Raw genomic sequence first — 21,556 nt, 5'->3', positions numbered from 1 at the left:
GACCTATTCAATGTATAATTTATGGAATGGTAAAGTAGTATTTCAATGTTACTTATCATATTTGTTTATTAGGACTTGGTTTTCATATCCAATGCCCTTGCTGTCTCCCTCCCCCCCTCCCTCTCAATAGGCAAAATAAGTATCTGCCGACTTAAATGAAAAAAATGCCTTTTGTGATATTCCATTTTTTTCTTGTGGTTCCATAATGTTTGAACCCTCTAAGAAGGAAGGCCTTGCGAAAACCCAGTTCTTATGTATGGAGTCTATTTTCCTTTATCTTATCCGGATCAAGAATTCCGTCCTTTTACAGCTTATTCTACGTAGCTCAGTTGCAGAATAAAACAATATTTTACCTTTAAATCCGTTCCATAGCACTTTTTTGTGACTAGCATCGTATTCAAGTGTTAATCTGTTGTTAGAAGTCAGTGTCCATGATGGAGAGATTTCAGTTTTAGCCAAAGTTAGAGTAAAACGGGTAAAGAGGAAGGCTTCTTGTAGTCCACACTTAGTTTACGTTCAGGGCTTATATACTTGAGCATATTCACGACCAATTTGGTATCGTAACTTTGATATCATTATCTAGGAACAATTAGAGATATGACAAGACTGTTCCTTTCCGTGTGCTTCCTGAAGAAACAGTAACAACCTACGGCAATTGTTCCTCTAGTAACTAAGATTTGCTTTTTTATAGGATTAATTCGAAATTTCAAAACATTCTGCACACTTTTTTCCTTAACCTTCTTACGAAAACAAATATAAACTATGACAGGGAGGCGATAGCAAGCTCGTTTGAAGATCCCACACTGGATGAGGATGGGACTGGAAGAGCAACAGCAATAACATCTATACTCTTTTTTACTTTAACTTGGCCTAAAATTCCTCTTTTCCTACCTTAATTGTTGAGCTGCAACAATAGGTTAACAATAAGATATGATGATAGTCATGAAGCAGTGCCAAGGAAATATCGCAGATCCATACTCGTTTTGTAATTTCGCGAAGCAGAGTTTATTGATCTACCATAAGACTTGCCAAGTAAAAAAAAAAAAAAAAAACCAATACCACTACACCAGTCCTGTAAGAGACAGCCCTACTATGTATTCAGTATCGACGGTAGGTGCCTAGCGCCGAAGTGGTGATGTGGAAGTGTATGATACGTGGGAGGACTGCTGGGCCTCACGGAACGGGCTGTTATGCCTATGCCTAGACTCGTGCACATGCAAAAAGTATATACATACATACATACATACATACATATACTTATTTGTGAAGAGATAGAGTAGTAGGAAGAGTGGTACGGTATATGAGAGAGGGGTGTGTGAGTGTCAGAGGACAGAGTGACAGAGACGATTCATTTGTTACCATCCCCCTCCGGGATTTCAGTGTGCTGAAATCGATGGACAGACTGATAGAGATTCTGGTAAGTATTTGCTTTACGGTCTCCACTGTTTTTGTGGGTTTTCTCTTTTTCACCAGCTTGTTTTTATCCTGTGAATGGTTGATTTAATGTGGAAGGTTGCTGAAAACGTTTTTTTTTTTTTTTTAATTATTATTGGATACTATGTTAGCCTCATCAAACCTAACCAGTGGGATCATAGCATATTCACACGGCACTACTTCGTCTTGCACAACAAATGTCACCCTTCCCTCACCAAAAACACTTCGTCCCCTTTATCTTATGTAGGGACTGATGAGGTGTGTTTAATATATAAAAACGCGTTTCCGACAATCTGCAGCATCAAATCATCCCACACAGCATAAAAACAAGATGGTGATAAGGAGGAAACCCGCCGAAGAGAAGGAGCTCTAAAAGTAGTTATTGCCTGAATAAATTTTTCTCAACTTTGGCCTAAAACTCTCATCTCTCCATCTCCAGTGCCTCGTTGTAACAGTAAATTAAAGCTGTGTTATGTTGTTGGTAAGGAAGAAGTGCAAGCGACAGAATGTACTAGGCCTCCTTCTCTCTGTTACTGAACTGTGTGATATGAAAGAAGCTGCAAAAGGAAGAAAATTTGGACTACGTTAAGATGAAAGATTTATAGTTCGGTAAGTACAGGAAAAATAACGGAATTCAACTAAGAAAAAATATCATTTCTTTAGGTGCTCGCTTAAGCATGCTAATATTAACCCAAAGTTGCATTTGAGCATTTTACGTTATAAGCAGAGTCCAGCACGGCAGCTTCTTTCATTAGCTAATCACAGGATAGGGTAAGTCAGTAAAATCCAGCAGGCTTGTTGTTCTGCTGAATTTTATGCAGCATGTTTCAGAGACAAACACTTGGAGGGAAATACACACAACACAATACAAGTATTAACAAATGTGTTTGCCGACTGAGTGACCTGCATGGTACCACAGACGTTTTCAAAGTGGCGATGATAAAATAACTTTGGAAAGCAGATATATAGGTAAGATCAAGTGAACGCTGAGACAGGAGAGTACTTGGGCACTGTCAACGTTATTTTCACATGATAAATTTCTATTCCAAACCCGATTTGTGCTAAAACTACCAAATTAATTAATGTCGACATTTTCAACTACCTTGTAGTCCTTAAATTCTCAATTGGTTAACTGACTAGATCTGTTGAGTTACGTTAGCTCTGTCAGTGTAAACAGTGCTCTGCTAAGCAAAATAGTGCATCAGATAAAAATTAATTACACAAAAAGCTTAAGTGCAATAAAGTGCAACATCTTATACGACATACGGGAATTACAAACAGTGATATGAAAGGTTTCATTACTAAACAATCTAATTTCTGTTCTGCTCTGAGGTTTATTTCTCTTCAGACTGTGGAATCTGGGGTGTACCGTGAGCTTGCTGACCTATTTGACACAGAGAGAGTGACCACCTCCATGTATAGCAGCTTTTTGGCAGACATGAACAGGTTGGCGAGGCCTGGTACTCATGTCGTCTTTGATGTCGATATCAACTTCTGGAATTACATGGCTGTAGATTTCTCTCTGACAGGTTTGGACTCACCGGACCCACGTTCACAGAGTGAGAGAGGGTGTCATAACTTTAACGTTACGCGCGTGCATGCGTGTGTGTGTGTGTGTGTGTGTGTGTGTGTGTGTGTGTGTGTGTGTGTGTGGAAACAATATGTATCGTTTTTTTTTTACAGTTTAAACCAAACTTTGTGGAAGCGTTTAGGGACAGCCCTCGAGGACACTTATATTTTATTATATTTTTTTCCAGTACATTAGATCAAATGTAAAGGTCACAAGGCTATGTTAACGCTGGGAAGATCACTTTAGCCAGTTTTTATTCATTCCAGACCGAACTTGGAGGAGGGGTTGGGGTATATCAGGAATGAAATGGTTTATTTTTATAACAATCAGTCACAGGCCAAGGTCACAGAGCAAAGTCAACATAATCAGCCTTTTATCGAATGTTTGCGGAATGCTTGCAGATAAGGAGAAAAAATTAATAGAACAATAATCTGTCAAACGTCTCAGTCGCAGGGAAAGGGCAAGTGCCAAGGTTACAAGTAAAGGCCAGCTAAAACATGTCTGATCTGATTTAAATTAAACACAATCGAAGTGTTAAGGGTCAGGTTAGAACGAAAGGATTCACTTTTGAAAGCAATCAGTCAGAAGTCAAGGTCGCAGGGCAAGGGCAAAGTTCGATGTGTATGACTGTGCATAAACAAAATAAACTACTACTGTGAACATTTGAAAGTATCTTAGTTCTTAACTTACGATCTCTCTCTCTCTCTCTCTCTCTCTCTCTCTCTCTCTCTCTCTCTCTCTTTCCCCCCTTTTTTTGCCATCTCCAAAACAATATTTTCCGTGATCCTGTTGGAGTGAAGGGCTAAAATGCGATCTCTATTAAAAACTTCCACATGTTTTTAAGAAGCAGGATTGCTAGGTAGGTGACACTAGAAAGATCCCGATGGTTCGTGCATTTTGAGTTGCCAGGCAGAGTTGCCAGGTAGCCTACTGTTGGAATCGGAGCTTTTTTATTAGGTTATGTATTTTTTTTTTTCTCTACAATGTTGTATCTGGATGACTGTTAAATTATATAATTAAATTTCAGTTTGTATGATGAAGTATTTAGAGTGCTACGTAATGTAAGAAGGCTCTGAAATATTTTGGATGTCTCCGACTTGAAACTGTTGTCGCTTGGAGCACCTAGAACAATCGACTAGAGAAGAAGGTTATAAATGGATGAGGGAGAGAATAAAGAAAGTTCAGTCAGTTTTACTTGTGGTCTTGTGAAGTTATTGTACCTCTGGAATTGTGAAGCAGACAGCGTAATTCCTTGGAGACTGAAAGTAAATCAATAGGGAGCTGAATGCAAATCGCCAGCCAGAATATGCTCTTCGCTATGCCCAACAGTGTGACCATATCTTGATACCCTGAAAGTTTCATGCTCCTAACTCAAGCCGTTCATGAGATATAATGATGCTAAAGGTGAGAGATAAAAAATAGTTGACCTTTGGTAGCCATTTTGGTGACCTTGACCGAAAGTACCCATTTTCGAACTCGTCCAAGGTCTTGCCCATATCTTGATACCCTGAGGGTTTCATGTTGATAGCTCAAGCTATTTGTGAGCTATAAAGGTGCTAAACGCAGGCGATAAAAACTAGCTGACATTTGGCAGCCATTTTAGTGACCTTGACATTGACCCCGAGTGACCATTTTCGAACCTGTCCAAGATTTTGGCCTTATCTTGATACCCTGAAGGTTTCATATTGATAGCTCATGCCATTCATTAGAAATAATGGTGCTAACGGCGGGCAATAAAAACTAGTTTACCTTTGGCAGCCATTTTGGTGAACTTGACCTTGACTCCGAGTGCCCATTTTTGAACTTCGCCAAGATTTTGGCAATATCTTGATACCCTGAAAGTTTCGTGTTGATAACTCAAGCTATAATGGGAACACACACACACACACACACACACACACACACACACACACACACACACACACACACACACACACACACAGAGGCGGACAAAAACATTATCACTCAACCTTGTAAAGGCAGGAGATAATAAAGACAATGAATGTCAGAACCCTGTGTTATTTCGACGCCTGAGTTTATCTTGTGTACATTGAAAGGCTAACCCTACAAAGAACGATTCACTGGGCGATGTCCTTCCTATATTGAACTATGGCTGTTGGAGCCTGTGGCAGTGTGGGACGAGGATGTAACAAGTGGTATCAGAAATTGGGATAGAAAAGTGCTGCAGAGAGTCATATCTTCGACATGGAGCCAGAATGTGCAGACAACAAACCATGCTAGTCCAGAGGAGGCATCTCTGGCTGCAGTCATGAAGTTACTACAAACACAAATTGAAGGAAAGAAAGAACTCTGTGAACAACTGCAAACACAAAGTGAACAGCTACAGGCACAAAATGAAGAAAAAGAGCTCAAGAAAGAACTCAGGAACAACTACTGGCAAAAGTGAAGAACAGAAACGATATGAAAGACTTCAAGAGTCATTACAGGAGCAACAGGAGGAATTACAACTGAGGATGCAGGGACAGTATAACGCTTTCATGGGGGAAGAAAAGGAAAAACGGCAACAGTTGAAGGAGGAAGTATACACTAAGATTCAGCAGCAAAAGCGTGAGGTATGCAATAACGGAGTGCTGACAGCTTTTAGATGACCAGTTGAAGTTAATTTATGAGAGAATTTAAGCCAAAGAAAAATCTTGCACTGCTGAGCCTCAGCATAGTGTACAGGAAGCAAAAATAAAAATGGACGGTGTATGGTGAATCTTGACGAATACGAAGCTCCTAAAGGCAGCATTACAGAGAAGAATAGCTTTCCACATTTACAGGAGTAGACTGTAGCACCAGTTGAGCAGGGCAGTACTCTCAAGGTGGATGGAAAGCTGATGACAAGGAGAGCTGGAATTCCCGTTTTATCAGCCATCGGGACTAGTTCTTGACCATCCCCCTTTGCTAAACATTTTCAGTGTCTCAGTAACACAGAGAGTAGGCCAGCATGCTCTCCAATACAAGTTTCTCTAACTATCAGCACCAAACTACATGCACAGTACACGCTACACTTCCTTTTCCAAAATTATGAAAAAAAAAAAAATGGATACACAATGCATAGCCTCGGAGTGCTCAGGAGGGGGGGAACATAAATGTCTCCACCTTCCGCCCCTCTGCTGGTGACGACTCGAACTACCTGGAACCTCTGCCTGACTCACTTCTCCATTTCTGTACAAATCGCAGCTTTTCCGCTAACTTTAGCTCTGTTGAGCACCACCTCTGCTCCTCTAAATCTCACATTCTTTTTCTAACTTAGACTCGGCTGTCTGAGGCAACTGACAGCAAATCCTTTTCTGTATCCTCCTACTTCCGGTATACTCATTTCAAAGCCAAAGGTGGCTGTTGTGTATATATACATAACGACTTATCTTGCTCTTGTGTTCCTGAACTCGATTCTTCTGAATTCTCTACACTCTGGCTTCGGCTTTCCTATTCTTCTATGACTAAAACTATCTGCACTGTGTACTTATCTCCTAATTCTACTATCAAAAATTCTTCGACGATCTTACTTGAACGATGGAACACATTCTATCCATTTCTCCTTTCTCAGAAATCTCCAGTTTAGAAGATTTCAATGTTCACCAACAACTATGGCTCTCCTCTCCTTTAACTGATCCACCTGGTGAAAAATCCTACATCTTTTCCATCCTTAATGACCTAGAGCAGGTAATACAGGACCTTACCTGTATCCCTGACTGCCTTGGAGAGAGCTCCAACATACTTGACCTCTTCCTTACAACTAATATTTCTGCTTACGCTGTTAATCTTTCATCTCTGTTGCGCTCCTTCGATCACAACTTTATTACCTTAACCTGTCCTATCACCCTGGTGCAGCCTGTGCACCCTCCAAAGAAATGTCGACTGTGGCACTTTGGACCTGCATTTTGGGAGGCCTGCAGGCAGTACTTCTTTGATTTTCCTTGGAATGATTATTGCTTGCATTGCCGGGAGCCATCTGAGTGTGTCTTGTGCATTACAGAGGATATTCTCTCGGGCATGGAAGCATACATTTCCTTCTCATATCATTTGATTAATGAGAGTAAGCCTTGGTTAAACTGCACTTGTTCTAATGCTGTCCACAACAAGGAGAGGACCAATAAAAGGTACTGGAGCCAACACACCCCTGAATTACATCTTGTTTACGTTTCTGCCCGGAATCGTGCTAAGTCTGTTCTTCGCTCTCCTAAAAATAATTTCATCCATACTAAAATTATGCTCTCAACTCTCCAACTCGAATTCTTCCCGCTCCTTCTGGTATCTTGACAAAAAACCTTTCTAACTACTTTACCTCATCATCCTTCCCTCCTCTGTTCTACTCTAATGGTTCTGTAGCTATTTCTTCTTCTGATAAAGCAGATCTCTTTGCTCAGCCTTTCTCCTCCAATTCCACCTTAGATGATTCCGATGCTGTTCCTCCATCACTTCCCCCCTCTGACTTCCTCATTGCTGACATTAAAATTTCTTCAGCTGATGTATTTTTTGCCATGACAGGCCTGAATACTAACAAGGCATATGGGCCTGGTGGAGCCTTTCCTGTTGTTCTCAAGATCAGTGCTTCTGTACTTACACCCTGCCAAGTTAAACTCTTTCGACTTTGTCTAGCAACTTGTACTTTCCTTTTTGCTGGAAGTTTGCTCTCATTCAGCCAGTCCCAAAGAAGGGTGACCATTCCCAACCATCGAGCTATCGTCCAATTGCTTTAACATTCTGTGTTTCAAAAGTTTTCGAGTCAAATATTAACAGAAAAATTTTAAAGCATATATCCTATCACAACCTTCTTTCTGATCGTCAGTATGGGTTCCGTCAGGGACGCTCCACTGGCGATCTTCTCATCTACCTTTCAGACTCCTGGTCATCCTCCTTTCGGGACTTTGGCGAAAGCTTTGCCATTGCACTTGACATCAAGTCTGGGAAAAATCTTCAATTTCCAAACTGCCCTCTTATGGTTTCTATCCTTGTATCTGTGCCTTTATCTATAGTTTCCTTTCTGGCCGATCTATAGCCGCTGTTGAAGACGGCCATCGTTCTTCTCCAAGATCTATTAACAGTGGTGTTCCTCAGGGCTCTGTCCTATCACCAACTCTCTTCCTTTTACTCATCAATGATTTAAGCTGTACATCTAATCCTATCCACTCGTACACTGATTACTTCACCCTTCACATTTCCATTCGGTTCCCACAACGTCCATCTCAGCAGTTACTTCAACAAACAAGGGATGAGGCTACGGCACACCTAATGTCTGACTTGGCTCGTATCTCTGACGGGTAAAAATAATCTTGTTGTTTTTATTGCATCAAAGACTCAGCTCTTACACCTATCAACCCGACAAAATCTTCCACAGGTGTACCGACTAACGTTTAATAATATTCAGCTTAATCCTGCATCATCCTTGAACATGCTTGGGGTTTTATTCACTCGGGACTTATCTTGGAAAGATCATACTACATGTCTTGTAAAGTCTACTTCCAAGAGATTAGGTATGCTAAGCTGACTCCATTCTTTCATTTACCCCTGCACAACTGTTGATTCTATACACGGGTTATATCAGCCCCTGTGTAGAGTACAAGTCTCATGTGTGAGGAAGCTCCCCACATACAGCTCATCTCAATAGGGTGGAGTCAAAGGCTTTTCGCCTCATTAACTCGCCTCCTCTTACTGGCTCACTTCATCCTCTGTCTCTTCGCCGCACTGTTGCATCTTTATCTCTTTTCTATCGCTACTTCAATGGTTACTGCTCCTCTGAATTGTCTCCTTGCATTCCTCCATTTCCACGACGGGCATGTAACACCCATCTCGCAATAAACTCTCATCCCTTTTCTGTCCAACTCTCTAATGCAAGTGTTAACCGTTACTCCTAGTCCTTCATTTATGCAACAGGTCAACTCTGGAACTGTCTCCCTCTGTCTGTATTTCCTGCTAGCTATGATCTCCAGTCCTTGATATGCAGTGTATCCAGGCATCTTGAAATGATCAGATCTTGTTTTTGTCTCTCTCTTGTATTTTGTTTTTCTCTTGGAAGGAACGGTTATTGCAGGCCAGTAGCCTTTGGTTTCTTCTTCCTAGCATAAAAGAAAAAGAATAATCAGAATGTAGGAGTTATGAGTCATGGACTTAATTATGAGGCCACAGTTTTTAGGACCTATACCAGTGAAATGTATGACTATAATGGGGCTCCAATTAAAAAGAAACCTCGGGAATGTGATGGTGATGAATCATGGAATGCCTACCATGTGCAGTTTGTGTTAATTGCTGATCCGAATGGTTGAGATCATAGGCAGAGGGCAGTGCAACTCCCTACATGCCTCAAGGGTGCGACAATGAAGATTATTGGCCAGATATCAGTAGAGGACAGGAACAGATATCAGTCCCAATTAGAAGTGCTGGGGCACAAATACAGGACCCTGTACCAGACTGAGGTATACAGAATAAGATTTTGGACCTAAGGGCTCGAGGCGAATCCCTTCAGCAGCTTGCTCATTATCTGAAGAGTATGGCACACAGGATATATCCTGGAGTAGCACCTAACCTAGTGGCTACTCTTCTGAGGGACCAGTTTATCGATGAACTGGATTCCACAGAGTTGAAAGTGCAAGTGAAGCAAGCCCTACCAAGAAGCATGCAAGAAGCACTATCCAGGGCTCTGGAATCTGAATCCTACATCAGGTCCAATACATTCAGTTTGCAGGCAGGACGTAATGCGGGATGCAAGGTAAGAAAGTGGCAGGTGCTCGAAGGGAAAAAATTTGATGGAAGTTGCTGGTTGCTAGAAGCCAGAATATAGGAAAGAGGACTGCTACAAAAGGAGGTTGCCAGTTCTGTAAAAGGTCAGGGCATAGGAAGGAGGATTATTACAAACTGAAGAAGGACCAAGAAAAGTTACAGAACAGTGCAAAGTAATCTGCAATTGCAACAATAAGGTGTTGGGCATGAGATGAGGTGGGAAACTTCAGTTCTGAATGTCCAGAGAAGAAAAAGGAGGATAAGAAGAAGGCTGCAGTAGGACAACTGGCAAATTGGCTCGAGAAACTGGACCAGCACAACTATGAATTGCAGCACCATCCTGGGTGGGTACATGGCAAAGCTAACAGCCTGAGTCATTGGCCTTGAGACCCAGTTTGCAAGCAGTGTAGTAGGAATGAAGATCTTTGCAAGAAACGCAGCCGTACTGCAGTGACAGAGCCAAAGTCAGCTGAAGAAGACCTGACGAGAATGCAGATTGAGGATACATTTTTACAACCTGTGCTAGAGTAGCTGCAGCGGAGTGCAGTGCGACCATTTTGGGAAGAGGTTTCTGGGTTCAGCCCTGCAACTGAAAGCTACTGGAGTCAGTGGGGCCTTCTTCGTTTGCACAACAGACTACTGGAGTGACAGTGGGAGACACCTGATGGCCCCAACAAGTATTGGGAACTGGTGGTACCTAAGAAAATGAGGTCTGGGGTCTTAGAAGGGTTTCATAACCAGATCATTATTGGGCACATGGGAGTCAAGAAAACTCTAAGTAAGCTGCAACAGAGCTTCTACTGGACAGGCATGTCGGGATGTTGAAGCATGTGTTGGGTCTGTCATTTATGATGATCCAAGATTGGACCAAAAAAACGTTGTTTCGCCCATCTTTAGCTGTGCCAAGTGGGTGCACCAATGGAAAGCGTTGGATTAGACATTGCTGGACCTCTGCCACTCACTGAAAGAGGAAACCGGTATATATGTGTTGCCATAGACTACTTTAAAAAGGGGCCAGAAGTCTGTGCCATTCCCGATCAGGAGGCCGCAACGGTTGCTCAGGTGTTTGTTGACCAATTCTTCTATTATTTTGGGATGTCACAAGGGCTTCATTTAGACCAGGGTAGAAACTTCGAGTCTGCTGTGTTCCTTGAGTACTGCAAGTTGCTGGGGAACATGAAGACAAGGACAACTCCATCAATGCCACAATCATGTGGAATGGGGGAAATACAAGTGAACCCTGGGACAAAAACTGGCAAAGTACTGTGTAGAGGGACAGATGGAATGGGACCAGAAATGACCTGCGTTGCTGATGGCATATCGGTCTGCATCCCACAAGTCTACTAGGCACACCCCTGCAAAACTGATGCTGGGCCACGAGCCATGATTACCAGTTGATCTGTTAATGGGAACACCACCTGGTGAAGAGCTGCCTACAGACACCTCCAGCTATGCGAAGCATCTTCAGGAAGACTGGCTGAGGTACATCATCAAGTTCGAGGAGCTCTGAAGTTTTCAGGCAAAGTGATGAAGCGCAAGTATGATGCCAGGGAAAGTGAGGTGAGATTCAAAGAAGGAGGCAAAGTTAGGCTATACGATCCTCATTGGAAGCAGGGACAGTCACCGATTCTGCAGAGCCCGCGGGATGGGACCTACACTGTTATATACTGCCTCTCATCTGTAACGTACCAGATTCAGGGAGACAGGAAGTCTCGGCCAAAGGTAGCCTAGTACACGTGAATCGTCTGTGGAAGGATCATGTGCGAGGACAGTACGGCTAGGACGTCTTTAAGAAATTGTGCACACGAACAACAGATGATGTTGAGGAGGACCAAAGGGCTGAAGCAGAAGAGGATGGTGACAGTTTCCCAGGGAAAGAAATGAATCAGGAAGAGAACCAAGTCATTCCAGGAAGAGTGGACTGTGCGGAGGAGTAGGGATGTCGTCAGAAATGTCATAGAAGAAAACCTGGTACGTTGATGGACTATTTTGTGTATGAATAAATGTTTAGTTTGGATTTCAGACTGTGTTTGTAAACGTTGTGTACTTTTGTCGGGATGACAAAAGGACTAGGGAGGGGGTGCTAGCAAGGCGATACTGGAAAATTCCCTATGGTTCGCGCATTTTAAGTTGCCAGAGTTGCAGAGTAGCCTGCTACTGTGAGCGGAGGTATGTTGTAAAGTAATGCGTTAATCTTTATTTTTTCTCTCCGTAGTGTATCTTGATGATTGTTAAATTATGTAATTTGATTTTGGATGTCTCAGATTTGGAACTGTTGTTGCTAGGGGCAACTGGAACAATCGAGTAGTGAGGAAGGTTATTAATTGTCTGTGAACCATGTACCCCAACTTAGGGTGATCGGTACCATTCAAGATGGCCAATTCTAATAAGCATATTCTGAAAGATATCTGATGATCACATTTTTGCATGATAGCAATTTGGAATCGGTAGTGTACCTTCTACAAAGCCCATCAAAGGAGATGCCCCTAATGCACATAATTACGTCAAATAAATCTGTAAATTTTTACCACAGTCTAATGAATTAATACATTTGTGATAGAATATGAAACAAAATATACAGTTTCCTTTTCTTTATGATACATATTCTGTTGAAAATGAAGAAATAAATCTTGTTAAAATTATTGTGTTTTGGGAATACACTCATTGTTGGAAAGACTAATGTCTGGAAAATATTGATGATCAACAGTTCTTTCTAGTAATCTTAATCATCATAATCATTATCATCATCATCATATGCATTATCGCATTCATCTTTTTCTTCAGCACCTTCATCAGTTGGCTGGTTCTCATATGTTAACAGTCTGCAGAGTTCCAAACACTTCAACCCATTGACAGCACAGCTACATTTGGGTGCTGTGCAAGACAGTTACTGTATTTTTTCCTCCAACGATTTTCCCCTCCCAACCATATGCACTGGGAGTTGGTACTTGTGGGTATTGTTCCAGACATCTCCAGTTAGCTGTCTGACAATTTGTTCGAAAAATGTGTTTTTGCAAAGGATTACTGCAGGATGGTAGATGGTGTTACTCATTATGTCCTTTTTTGGATGTAAACAGCCCATAGCGCAGTTCATTAACTTTTTCCATAGCAGTTTTTGATATAGCCTACAGGTGAATGATTCTAGCCTGTCTCTAAGAGATTGGGATACAGTCCATTCCTTCCCAAGATCACAGAATATTTTCTGTAGTTGAATGTCATCTTTCAACATTTTAAAGGCGCTCAGCTTCTCACCTCCAGCAAGTGTGCTGACTAACATCCGGTAAAACTGTGCATTTCAATAATTGCCTCACAAACAGATTCACCTAGAATCCTAGCGATTTTCTGTACCTCTATGTATTTCACTCTAGCCTGGGTTCCACTTCTCCAATAAAGTGAGGTAGGAATCTCTTTATCGAAGGCTAGCAGTGAAAGGAACACATCTGTATATTCTGAAACGATGATAATTGTCTTGAAACCACAGGTCGCTGCATGAGCTGAGTGTAATAGGATACGTGTGTCAGCCTCTTCTTGGGTTGTCTTTAGCTCTGCCACAGTGTCACAACTTGGGGCGTTTATTCGATGACAGATATCATTGCATGTGACAAATAAAGTTTTGCCATTTAGTCTGTTGACATGTCTCTCCTGCTTCCATTCAAAGGCAAGGAACTGAATGAGAGAAGTGTTGTTGCTTGTGGAGGTAAGAAATTTTCTCCACTGTACCACAAGCTGTTTTGATTGAATGTTTTTGTATTCTGTGCCACTGGATGTAGATTATCGTTACTGTCTCTCAGCATTTTTGATAGAGTTTTCATTATAAAGATCAAAGACAACATCTAATCTGTCAATGTGTTATGCTTCATGAAGAGCCTTTGACAAAACCAAAGATGCAATACCTCCAAAGATTTTCTTCTCTCCTTTTATCTTGTGAACAACAACCATTCCATCTACTATGCTTGCAGATGATGGAGGAATCACTTCTTGTGCAGATACATATTTTGTAACTCTTGGAAAGTACAGACTTGGCCGTTTTCCTCGGCAGGCCATCAGCTGTAGCAGGGGACCATGGCATTGAACCTAGTGTGAATTTTAAAACCTCCTTCATGTAAAGTTCCTGTATCTGTGCCATCATTAGCATATTGCCAAAGAGTCAACTGGTTGCTCTCAGAATAGTTGCCATTGGTTTTCACTCTCTTGGTTTTTCAGGTTTCACCGAAAGTCTTTAGCTTCACTCTGGGAAGATCATGGAACTGATCAGTGGAGGACTGGTTTCCAGTCTTATCACTTTGAAGTTCACTTAAGCATTTTCACCACGATTGTGTGTTTCTTTTAGATCTGCTACAACATTATCTGGAGCTACAATGGCACTTACAATGTTGACAAGCTATCTTGATTATTTGAAAGGATTCACCAAGTCACCTACGACACTAATCACTGAACAAACAGCACTTTCGTCTTTCCACATTCGTGGCTAGTGCAGATCTGCATGCTGCATGTCCGATTTGTTTAGCTGAACTATCTCACGCAGCATCCTGACGTAAGTACTTCTGTACTCTGCAGTTAGATAGTATTATCTGAAGCACATGTATTCAAACTAAAGCGACAAATTCCACCTGCAGTTTGGTGTCTTTGTTGACTGTTTCTTCTGTTGCCTGGTCAACAGGGATGCGAGCAAATGTACTGGAGTCTCCTATCTGAACAGCAAACCAGCCTTCTTTGAAACTGTCATAGCCATCTGGATTTGTGTCAGACAAGTTAGACATTTCAGCAAAATATAAACTGAGATAGCGTGCATAGTTGACTTTGTCATGCGCAATGCTCGTAGCAGACCAAGCAATACAGTGACAATGTCAATGTAGCTCATCCAGAATTCTGACAAGTACCAATGTCATGTTGAAGAAAATCTATGCATGATGCAAAATAATGAAGCAAACCATCAAGTTCCACATTTGACATCGTCTCTTCATACATCTCTGAGCAAAGATTTTCATGAAGGTCATGAATAATTTATAGTCCTTCTACAATGTGTGGTGTATGATTTTGTTCCAGCCATGGGACGAATTCCTTGAAGACAATGCAGAGCATAGTTATATATATATATATATATATATATATATATATATATATATATATATATATATATATATATTTTTGTGGGTTCTCACTGTTCTCTTGTACTGGCGGCCTTCCATGACACCAGCGACTGATCCTTCTGCAACAAAACCAGCTTCTATTATAATGTCTTTCAACTGAATCTTAAAACCGTTTTCCAACAATGGAAAGTAAATTGCACATAGAATGGAATGCTCCTATCTGCAAGATTGCATTTTTTAATCTGTCAGCATGCTTCCACAGAATCTCTACAGCCTTAGCATAGATTGCCTGATCAAACACAACTACTATTTTGGAAAGGTTGAGGGTGTTCTTGATCTGCACTGAGTGCTTTAATATTTCATGTATGGTTTCCATACCAGTTGCTGGGGCAGTTATAGTTGGGAGATATCCTATGTTAGTTTTTGTCACTGTCAGGTCTCTTCTCATGACAATATTGACACCTGTCTTTCCCATCACTTGTTCTTTGTCTCCTTCGACCTGTCTTGTAAGCATTCATACAAGATTCTTCTTGTATGTCTCAGCAGTCACATTAGTTCTACCACAGTCAACATTTTTTAGGTCAGAAAGACCGACTTGCTTCCCTGGTACATAGACAGTCAAGGGGTCCTCGTGTAATGCCAGGATTCTGTTCTTGTTTTTTTTGAATAGCTAGAAGAGGAGGCTTCTATGACTTTGGTCCAAGTATCTGTGGCTGTACAATTATACCTAACTCTGTGAGACGATCCCTCTCCTGTCATGATCTCCTCTAGTTGATCAATGTTTTCTCATGCAAGGGTTGTAAATACAAGATCTTTTATATTTTCTCGCAGGATAATGTTATCTGTAGCACCAGTGAGCTTTAGCAAGGCCAGAGCAGTTTAATTTACTTCTGTAGTTGTATAAGACAATCCATGACCAAGCCTGTTCAAAATCCGGATAAGCTTAACATTGTCGGTCAGTGCCTTTACAGGAGATGGCAGAAGAACATATTTAGGTGGAACTTGAGATCCCCCACTCACTGCAGATATAAGATCCTGAACAAGTGAGTCTACTTTCAGTGAACTTAGTTTTCAGGATTGTTTGGAAGGCACATTTCCACTGATCAGTGCAAAAAAGAATTTTCTTACATTTTCTGGGATTCTCACACCATGAGTTAGGGCTGAGGGTAGAAATGGCCATTGTCTATTCTCATCCTGGACTTTTATAACAGACCTTATGTGTCACGCTGCTCTCTCCAGTTTCTACTGAACATTAGTAGAATTTTCCAAAAGTATTTTCAGCTTGCTCTTCAGCTGCTGAGTTTCACGTGCCAGGTCATAGGCAGTTAAGCTGTATGGAAATACCAAGAGCTTTTCCGTTTCATTGGGAATGATATGAAGCATGTCTCCGAGATCAGTTTCAAGTTTCCTTAGAATATGTTTCTTGGTGGACTCTCGTATTTCCACTCCAAGGGACAGCATGCAGTCTTGTAACACATATGTAAGCTCTGCTAGTTTCATAACTCTAGGTGATTTAACCCGCCCTCTCCCGACTGATTTTCCACCATCGCCCCCCCCCCCCCATCCTGACCAATTTTGGAAAACAATTTTTTTTGGCTCAAACCTCTGCTTTTGGTGAGAAACATCGAAAATTGATAGAGAAATTGCTCACCTTAGGTTTAAAATACTCTATGCAGGTAGCAGCACCCCTTACCTTACTGTGTTTTCTATCAAGCTGGCTCCAAAGAAAACTAGTTCTATGGGAGGGTAACCATTCCACACCACTCATAAACAGTATTCATTTATTTATTTGGTACGAATTTATATGTAGTACGAGAGTATATTGGTTTTCACACAGTAATATAGGCAATATAAGCATTGTTTCACTCACCAAACACATCAACATACCTGACCCCTTTTGGTGACATTACTTGATCATCATTTCAGACTGTTTCTTCCTCTAATGCTATGTAAACTTTGTCCTCCACATTGTCAGCGACTGGGGAATCACTCTGGCCTTGAATTTTGTACCGTTGCATGACATGTCTTTACTGGCCAGGTCACTGGTAGCAGGTGAATTGCCAAGACAATGGCGTGCGAGGGGGGGGGGAGGTCATGTGGGGTAAGGCATTGACACTGCCTGGCATCTTGTAGAGGAACATGTCCCGTGTATACGTACAAAAAATCACACACGAAACTTAAGAATTGTACAAATTAAGGACCTTGCAATTGCTGCACGTTTATATATATGTCAACGGAAGTCACAGTGACAAAACATGTGGACATATATATACGTCAACGGGAGTCAGTGGGTTAAACAGTTCACATCGGATATACTGCAACAAGTGGTCATAGGGATCCCCTTTGGCCTCCTTGTACTTGTAATCAAAGTCCTCAGGATCATATAGAGTGCCAGTATCAGTACCGTCTTCTATGCCATTTAAGTTGGTATAAAGTCTGCTGCAGGGCTTATTATACTATGTCTCTGCTGCAACAAGCTCTCCTTGGCAACAGCTAGAATTCTGGTATCATAACGCTTTGTGCCACTTCTGGTATCTTGAGTCTGCTTGTAATTCAACATGCTTTATCAAAGACTGGTTCTTGGCCTTTTATGTATTGTGTTGCCTTTTCTGGTGGGCAAAATATACAAGTTTTATCTAAAACTCATGAGGGTGCGGCCTGCTTCCTTGTGGAACGTCGCTTCACCTATGAAAGGGAGCCCTCATCTTTGCCTTTAAGTTCATCCAAATCACGTTTCACAGTGAACATCTGGCGACATTTTCTATGATGAAATACCTCTGGCACATCTCCCTCTCCTACAGTTGCAGCAATGTCCAGTAGACGTGCTTGCTGTCTTAGTCCGGCAGCTCTAAGAAGAGTGTTCCAAGAATCATAGTCTCTTGATGATATGCTATCACTGTGTGGAACATCGTCACATGAATGGATTATGCATGCCTTCTCTGTATGCTGATCCATCTTCAGGGTGCAGAATAACGTTCACTCATGCACCTTATAAAACACAAGATAATTATTGAAATTACACATTAATGAAATCAGCATATGCTGAGGTATGCACAGTTAAGCTGAGTAAGTATGTCACAATTTTGTTGAATTCTATCACATTCCTGGGATGTATATTTATTTAAGGCTTATGAGAATGCCAGGTGCTACGTGGCAGTATATTGTAAAGGGTCAGATTTGGTGCTGTTTTTCATGGCAACTATCAATTGGATTCTAATGATACTTCACAGTCTTATCTAATATACATTCACTGATGTTAAACTGTTTGACATTTTGTGAACGGAATGACTGTGACAAAGAGAAAGCATTAAGAAACCACCATCCTTTGGTGATGTCAGGGCCATTTATTTTTCAGTGGATTTTGATAAAATTTTGTATAGTGTCTCCTATAACCAACACTCCACTCAGCAAAACAAGAATTACAAACAACACAATGATCATTAAAAGTGAGTTAAACCCACATGTGCACACACCCCCACCATCAACCCTAACCAGAATCACCCCAGCTGACCACAAACACACATACACTAATTATAAGAGAGCCAACTAGGAGGCCTTTGTAACTGAAACAGAACAACATTTTGAAACACTAAACAATACACCCATCACAAACATCAACACCGCTGTGCATACTTTCAATACAATTATACAAAACGCAGACAAAAGACACATCCCTAGAGGCAATAGAAAGAGACACAACCCCAACTTCACACCAGAAATTCAAGGCCTCATCAGACAATGGGACACATTGCGACACTCCCCTACACCCCATACACAAGACACCGTACAGCAAATACAAGAACTCAACACTCAAATAAACAATAAAATATGAGAACAGCAAACACTAAACCGGAAAAGTTACTTTCAAACACTTGACCTCAAAACGGACATCAGCAAACTCTACAAAACACTAAACTGCATCACACTTTCCTACAGCAACACCATACAATCACACGCTGCCATCACAACAACAGACACCATACCCTTAAACAGACAACAAGCAAACACTCTCATCAATCACTTTTCACAAGGAAGCCATCTAAACCCCCATCCCGGAGATCGACATATCATCCGATGTAAGAGACAGTTCCCCACAGACCCAGATTATGCATCTTTCACTTACAACCATACGAAACACATCATTAACAACCTCAAGCACTCATCTGCCTGTGGACCAGATAACATAAGCAACATTCACCTTAACCCGCCGCGTCTCGGAGACGTGAATTCACGTCCTCACATGATGTGCACTCATATCCCAGAGATGTGAATAAATGCGGCAACATTGCAAGGTCCCTAATTTGCACAATTTTCAATTTTTGCGAGTGATTTTTGGCACGTATACACGGGACACCTTCCTCTATTCCTCTACAAGATGCCAAGCAGGGACAATGCCTTACACCGCATAACCTCTCCACCCCCCTGCAGGCCATTGTCTCGGCAATTCACCTGTTACCAGTGACCTGGCCAATAAAGATATTCAGGGCCAGAGTGTTTCCCCAATCGATGACACTGTGGAGGACAAAGTTTACATAGCATTAGAGGAAGAAACAGTCAGAAATGATGATCAGATAATGTGGGAAAAAAAGGTCATGAATGGTGATGAGTTAGTGAGTGAAACAACGCTCATAATGCCTATATTACTGTTTGAAAACCAATATACTCTTGTACTACATATAAATTCGTACCAAGTAAATAAATAAATACTGTTTATGAGTGGATAAAATAGTTACCCTCCCATAGAACTCGTTTTCTTTGGTGCCAGCGTGTTAGAAAACCCAGTCAGGTAAGGAGGTACTCGTACCTGGATCGAGTATTTTAAACTTCAGGTGAGCGATTTCTCTATGAATTTTCGATGTTTCTCACCAAAAGCGGATGTTTGAGCCCCCCCCCCAAAAAAAAAAGGTCCAATAATGTCGGGACTGGGGCGTACCACTGCCCAGAAAACATCGGGATGGGGCGGGTTAAACACCTTGGACCACAAGGCATACATGCACTCACCAACATATCAAACTACAGCTGCTCACACAACATAATACCCAACATCTGGAAGCATGGCATTATCATCACTATCCCTAAACCCAACAAAGACCCCACGTTACCCTCCTCACACGTTACCCTCCTCACACTGCCCCATCACACTCCTCTGCAGTCCCTCAAAAGTCACTGAACGACTGGTACTACAACTAGTCACACCTCACATTCCCCTAGCCCAGTTACAACATGGCTTTAGGCCACTACACTCCACAAACACCCTTCTTACAGACCTTACACTGAGAGTTTTCGATGGCATGAATTCAGCTCGGCCACCACACAGAACACTCCTAATCACACTAGACATTAGCAAAGCTTTTGATGCCATCCCCTGCCACAACCTCACAAACAAAATACTCAACAGAAACATGCACAATAACACAAAAAGATGGCTGGCAAACTACTTAGCAGGCAGATGTGCACACGTAACATTTGCCGGTCAGTCTTCTAACATCAGAAACTTCACAAACGGTGTCCCCAAGGATCTGTTTTGTCCCCTACACTCTTTAACCTATACATGCACGACATACCCACACCCCGCACACCACGATACATACAGCTTCCTATGCAGATGATAAAACACTTACATGTACACACCAAAACACAAACACAGCTGCACACATCACTCAACCTTACCTCAACACACTACACGAATGGTTCATCACAAACAGGCTCAAAATAGCCCCAGCCAAATGTACAGTGACCCTTCTCACAAACTGGACAGCAGAACACAGTCACATCCAACACCTCACCATAAAGAACACTCCCCTATCACACACACACACACACACACACAAAATCCTTGGTGTAACATACATCAATGTCATTTAAACAACACATCACAAACATTAAAAATAAAATAACATTAAGACTCAGTGCTTTGAGGTCACTTGCCCATACAACATTCTGACACAACAAAGAAACCACCACCACAGTATACAAACAATACATACGTTCAGTGATGAATTATGCAAGCCCTGTCTGGGCTTATAACCTCACCAAAACACACTACAACACTCTGCAGACCATACAGAACAAGGCACTAAAAATAATCACAGGCTGCACAGCTACTACACCCACAGACCACCTACATCAAGAAACCAAAGTCCTCAAAGTCAAGGATCACCTAGACTTGAGAGGCACCCAGTTTCTTGCTGCAGCCTCCACAAACCCACAACATCCATTATATTACATGGCAGCACATCCACCAACACCAAGGAACATCAAAACAACACCCAGCACACGATACCATACACAAATAATGTCATCTCTACCACCTCGCCCACCTCAGACCAGCTCCCAGAAGCATATCCACACTCAGATCACTCGCCGCTCCATTCAGTCACTTAAAGACAACACACAGCTGCATGCATGGCCTCCTGACATCCACCCTTCTGAATCCTATCTCCCTCGTGAGGACAGGGTCCACCTGGCCAGGCTGAGATGTAGGCACCATCCAGCCCTCTTAAGCTACCAGAAGAGGCTAGATGACTCCGTCGCTGATGCTTGTCCAGGATGCAACACAGCACCCCATACTATTAAGCACATTATGGAAGACTGCATTGCAGACAATCACCGACACCAACAACACAACATACACTCTTTGAGAGCTCTGTGGGAAAGCCCGGTCTCGGCCATGGCTTTCCTATGGGACTCGGGGCTGTTCAGCCAGACTGCCTAGGGAACAACTACTACTACTACCCTA

Source organism: Coenobita brevimanus, chromosome 46, assembly GCF_032717465.1.
Source record: "Coenobita brevimanus isolate Jiangsu-jjx chromosome 46, ASM3271746v2, whole genome shotgun sequence".
NCBI classification, from domain to species: domain Eukaryota; kingdom Metazoa; phylum Arthropoda; class Malacostraca; order Decapoda; family Coenobitidae; genus Coenobita; species Coenobita brevimanus.
Note: the sequence above shows the minus strand (reverse complement) of the source record.